Here is a 6000-nt window from a genome sequence, read left to right as displayed (position 1 = left end):
CTCCCCCCCTTCCCAGATTGCTCCTGCACCTCACAATCAGGGCTTCTTGTGAGGAGAAGAGGAAACGGGCAGTCAGGAGTCCTGGTTCTGGGCCTGGCTCTGCCCCCAACCCATTCTGGGACCTTGGGCAACTGGCTACCCTTCTGTTGGATGTTATGACCCCTAAGTTCCTTTCAGCACTTGCGTCCTACCTGACTCTCAGGTTCCCATGGCTGATGACAGCCACTCCCAGCTCTGCAAAATGGGACCCTGGCCCTGGGCCTGCTCCAGACCCCTGTCCCAGTCTGACTCCAGAAAGTCACTGAATCCTGGATCTGGGAGCACCTGGTCCCCTTAGACAGATGGGGAAAGTGTGGCCCTGAGAGGGGACAACACACACCAACTTAGTGACAGAGCCCAGGCTCAAAGTCAGTCTTCCTGCCAGCCCACCTCACCCCCTCCATGCCTCTGATGCCACGCCCACCATCACTGCCTCTGAATTCCAAGCAGGATTCCATCTCTCTTGGGAAACTCAGCATGACAGCACAATCTCCAACCCCACCCCCATCTTTCCTCCAGTCACAAGTGACAAAGGGTTTGAAGATATCACTGCATTCATCCCTCATTGTACAGACAGGGAAACCGAGACCCAGAGAGGGGCAGTGGCTGCTCCAGACCTCTTAACCTGCTGGCACCAGGAGCCTCCTGACACCAAATCCTGTGGTTCCCCTTCATTTCCCCTCTCCTCATCCTCCTACTCAGGACTCCAAACCCTGTTAAGCATCCAGAGGCCCTGGAATCTGAGGGCTCTCTCTGGGGTCCCTCCCTCCAGCCCAGGGACCCCAGAGGGGACCACTGTGGGCAGGGCCGGTTCGCAGGGATAGAAGGGCAACCTGGGGAGGGGCTCTGCCTGCTCTTCGCCAAAGCTGCTTAGATACCCATCTGCCCACCACCATCCCCGTCCCCACCCCCAGGCTGCAGAAAGAACAGGCAGGACTGCCAGGCCCAGAGATCCAAGTGTCCATCCTGGCACTCTTTACACTGGCCTTGCTGGCCCCCTGGAGCACACAAGTAAATTCAAGACCCCTTCCTGGCTTCAGCAGTGCAGCTCCCTTTTGCTTGTTTCGTCTCCTGGACTTCCACCTAAGAATTCGTGTGAAGACAGGATTCTCTGGTGTACAATGGCTCTCAAACCGCAGTGCCCCCTCGTGCTATTCAGATGGGGAGACTGGTCCAGAGGATATGTGGTTTGTCCCAGGTCACAGAGCAAGGCAACAAGGACTCCTTGCCTGAGACCCAGTCTCCTGTCTCCCAGGGCATCTCTTTCCTCCCAGGGCTGCCTTTCAGATCTTCCCCTAAGCAGAGTCTGGTTGGGGGGAAGGGGGCTTCATGAAGGCTTGGTGGGGCATGAGTGAACCAACGAACTCTGATAGCTGACCTGTTTTTGGTGGGGGTCTACGCGGTGTCCTGGAAGGGGATAGAAGGATGAATAAGGCACAGTGCCTGCCCTAAGAAAGCTCCACATCTGGGCCTGAATATGGGGAGAACGGGTCCCTCCAAAGCTAACTCTAAACACCTCTCCACTCACGCTAAGCTTCTCGTCCCTGCCCACGAGCCCTCAATCTTACCACTCTGCCTTTTTCCTGCAGTTGCTATATCTTCTCCCCAGTCCTCCCTCCCACCCCAATCCTTCTAGGCTCTTCTCCTCTCCCTCCCACATCAGCACTTATCTCACCCTGTTTCACAGCCAGTAGCCTGGGAAAGGGAGCACAAGCCAAACGAGGGAGAAGATCGGTGGCACAGCAGGACGGAACTGCAAGGCTTTGCCTTCCCAGGAGGGGGCGCACTGTCGTCTGCAGCAACCCATCCCTCCAGGTGCTCAGCCTTGCAGGTGCAACCAATTCCAGAGCCAGGACTGACTTCTAATCTTCACAGTCACATGGCAGGAAGGCAGGAATAAGTGATCCCCAGCTTCCAAATGGGAAGACCCAGGTCAGGAGAGGGGCAATGATGGTTGGAGGCCTGGGGTCACACAGCAGCTATGAGTCTGAGCCCTTGAGCCCTGCTTCAAGTGCCCCTGACTCAAAACTAACCACCTCCTCCTGGTCCTGGGAGATCTGCTCTCCTGAGAGTGGAAGGGGCTCCGGGCTGGGCTGCCTCCAAAGCTCCTGGGTCCAGGGGTATTTTTCCTTGGGCCACTTATTCTCGAATTCCCTCCAAAATTGACCTTTCTTTGCCCAGAACCCCCACGCCCTTGCTCCCAGCATTCTCTGCCTCAGCTAAACCATGGGGTTTAAGGGAAGGGGCTAAATAATCCTGGGTGCCCTAGCCATACATCAGCCCCCATGGGTGCCTCAGCTCTGGCAGGGGACTCAGGCAGCACGTGTCCCCAAAACAACCCCTTCTCTCAGAAGCCAAAGACAGCTCTGGGCCTCGCTATGTACCAGGCTCCACTCTAAGACGGGGTGTGTTAGCTCACTGTACCCTCAGGTGAGGTGAATGAGGCACAGAGAGGGCAAGTAACCTGCCCACATGGCTGGTAAGTGGTAAGGCAGGACTTAAACTCAGGAAGTCTGATTTCAGAGAGAGACTTTTAACCACTGTGTCAGAGACCTCTGGTCCCCTGATATCCATTCTCTCCTTTTTCTAGACCAACAGGCAGTCCAGAATAATGACCATGTTTCCCAGACTCGCTTGCATGTGGATGTGTGGCTAATTTCTGGCCGAGAGAGGAGACGTGTGCACCTGCCAGGTCATGCCTTTCATTAGGAGAGGTGTGTCCCCTCCCCTTTTCCCCTTCCTGCTGGCTGCAGGCATGGGTGAGCAGACTGGGACAGCTGCCACAGCCTCCTAACCAGTCTCCGGTCCAGCCTCCACGAGAGCCAGAAAACTCTTCCCTTAATACAAGTCACATCATGGTGCTGCCCTGCCCCAAACCTTCCATGGCTCCCCATTCCTTCAGAAGAAAGGCCACCTACTCCATGATGGACAAGGCCTTTTCATGTCTGGCCCTAAACTATTCTCCCAGTCTCATCACTTGTCACTTCTATCCTCTGCCGTCCTCCCAGATCAATCAGCAGGAAAATCTCATCCTTGCTTAACTATCCCCTCTTCCTCTGCCTTCCCAATTCCTCTCCCCACACACAGCAGACTCTGATGTATTCTTCAAGACTCTGCCCAAAGGGTATCTTCTATGTGAAGCCTTCCCTGACCCTCCCGGCAGAATGAGCAGCTCCCTCCTCTGGTCTCCCACGGTCTGTGTACAGCCCCCTGGGATAGTGATAGCTGTTCTGTATTGTCATCCTCTGTAGATGCATCCACTTCTCCCATCTCTCAAAAGAGTGAGAGTCAAGTGTGAGATATCTTTTGGTTGTCAGTACCCTGCACAGGGCCAGGCACCAAGTCAGTGGCGGTGAGTGAGAGAGAGAAGAGGACAGTGTGTGTGTGTGTGTGCGCGCACGTGTGTGTGTGGGGTCTATGTGGGTGACCTGAGCTGGCCGAAGGCCCAGGCAAAGGAGACAAGGAGGACATCTAGAAATAGCCCTATCCCAGGCCCCAGAGCAGGCCTGGTGCCCAGAAAAACTGACCCTGAGTGAGGAGATGGGAGCCCAGGGTGGGTGGGTAGGAACGAAGAGGTGTGGCTCCAGCAGGCTGTGGCCCTGCTGCCCTCTGGGCCCTGCCCGCCTGTTGTCAGGCGTCCTGGCACGCAGATTTCAGTGACCCCCAGTGACCAGTGGGTATTTCAGGCTGGGGCTAAGCATCACCTGCTCCCTTGGCCCCATAATTGTAGGGCAAAGGGGAGCCTGCCAGTCTACCCACTAAGGAGGGGCAGGGTTGGGGCAGAGATGCTGGAAAAATTTGTCCTCTCCTCGCTCTTGGAAGTTCCCTTCCAGAACCACCGACTGCCAAATCTTGAAGGATTAAAGAGCTCATCTGGCCCAACCCCCAACATGGAGTTGGGGACATTGAAGGGAAGAGACTGGCCCAAGGTCACAGAACAAGACAGGGCGAAGATGGTCACGGGGAAAGGCAATGTAGAATAGTGGTTAAGCCATACAAACTCTAGAGCCAGTCTGCCTGGGTCCGAGTCTTCACTCTCACGTGTAAACGGGTGATGGGGACAGTAGTACCTATATCACTGGGTTATTGTTAGGATTATAAGAGTTGAAAGACAGAAAGCTGTTAAGTCCAGCACTTGGCACTTGGTAAGGGCTGCATCGATCTTAGCGATCATTTTCTGCACCACACTTTATGGCATACAAAGCTTCTCAACACCCACAATCTTGTTTGTCCCTTCCAACAACCCCGGAACAGAGATTGACTGGCCAAGTTCACACAGCTGGTATCGTATCTCTCAACTGCCTGCCAGTGGTCTTTCCATATCAAGCCCCCTGCCCCCGACAGCTCATACACTGGTTCATCAAATGGAGAAGGTGACATGGAGAGCCAGCCCTTGGCTCCTGATGCCACCCTGGGCTCGTCTTACCCCTGCACTGGACGACCCCATTGCGGGGAAGACAACCTTGCTCATCCGACATCCCTGCTGATTCTGTCTGATCCCAGCCTTCTAATTCTTGGTCTTGCCACCACTGAAGCCTAGAAGGGGAAATCTCTCACCAGGGACTCCAGTCCTGGTTGTCCCCCAGCCAACCCAGTCCTTCCTGCAAATGACTCTTTCCTTTTCCTATCCAGTGTCTCTGTTTACTACAGAGCCTGGGGATGCTACCCCCCACTGACACCCAGCCAACCCCAAGATCCCAGGCCCCTAAAAAAGCCCAAGCCAGGCTGACAGCCTTGGCTCTGTGTCTGCTTCCTGGAACATGCCTGGCCCCAGACTCTTCAGGCCAACACCAGCTCCCTGCCAGGCCCCCTGCCATGGTTTGCCAGCTCTCCTCACCTAAGGATACACAAGCGGTCACGTGTCCACACCAACAAGGTTCATCGGGCCTCCTGGAGCTACCTGAAACTTTCCAGAATCTTGGGCAAGCTAGTCCTGAATGAAGTGTACTCGAGGGAGTGCTCATTGAACCATCTGTTTGGTGCCAGGTCACATGGCACATGAACATGACCCAGAACTCAGGGTGGTATGAGGTGCTGTTTCGTAAGCACAGGTTTACCTTTCTAATTATACCTTACTTAATCCAATATCATCTGTAATTTTTCAGAGGCAAATTTTTCATTTGATATAGGAGTAGTTTGGTGAAGGAGCCAGGGGCAGCCCCAAGTCTGGGATCTGGTCTGATTATTTCCTGGGAACTGCCCTGTCCCCAAAGAGACTCAGGCTACACCTACGTGCCCAGAAGGGCAATTCTCCCCTGAGAGTACTTGGATTCCCACTCTACACCGGAAATGGCCCTCAGGGATGGAATGAGAAAGAGAACAGGAGATGGGCTACTTTGGCAAGAAAAAAGTTGAGAGCAGTAGACAAGGGCAGGGGTGGGGGAGGGTACTTTTCAAACAGAGAGAACACTGATGAGGACAAGTGGCTTTCTTTGCTCGAGAGAGACTATTTGTCCCCTCTACAAATCCATGCCCAGCCCTGCACCAGGCCCTGTGGGCACAGCGGGGAGCCCTCACAGGGTTTCTGGTGTAATAGGAAGACAGACTCTGAAACTAATGGACCCCCTGAAAGCAGGATAAGTGCTATGACAGGGAGAGTCAGGGCTTCCTGTTGGAAGGGAGAGTTAAGCTTGAAAGCTGAAAAGTGAACAGGAGTTAATTAAAAGAGTAGGGCCGGGGAAGGAAGAATATTCTAGGCAGACAGCAAGCGGGAAACACGGCACCCCTTCAAGGCACAAAAAGGGCAGAGTGGCTGCAGCGTAGGGAGCTTGGAGAGGCAGGTGGGAGCCAGAGCACGGGGGCCGTGAGGCTGTGACGAAAGGGGTGTGGGTCTTGCGCTGAGGGCCAGGGGCAGCCAGGGAAGTAGGCTGAGAAGAGAGACAATTAACCTTTGTGCTGCATTCCCAAATTTACCCTGCTTCTTTATCTTCCCAGAGTCCTTGGGAGGTCGGCTGGGTGGGG

This window comes from Balaenoptera ricei, chromosome 1, assembly GCF_028023285.1.
Source record: "Balaenoptera ricei isolate mBalRic1 chromosome 1, mBalRic1.hap2, whole genome shotgun sequence".
NCBI classification, from domain to species: Eukaryota; Metazoa; Chordata; class Mammalia; order Artiodactyla; family Balaenopteridae; genus Balaenoptera; species Balaenoptera ricei.
The sequence above is the reverse complement of the archived record's forward strand: the minus strand, read 5'-3'. Positions refer to the sequence as shown.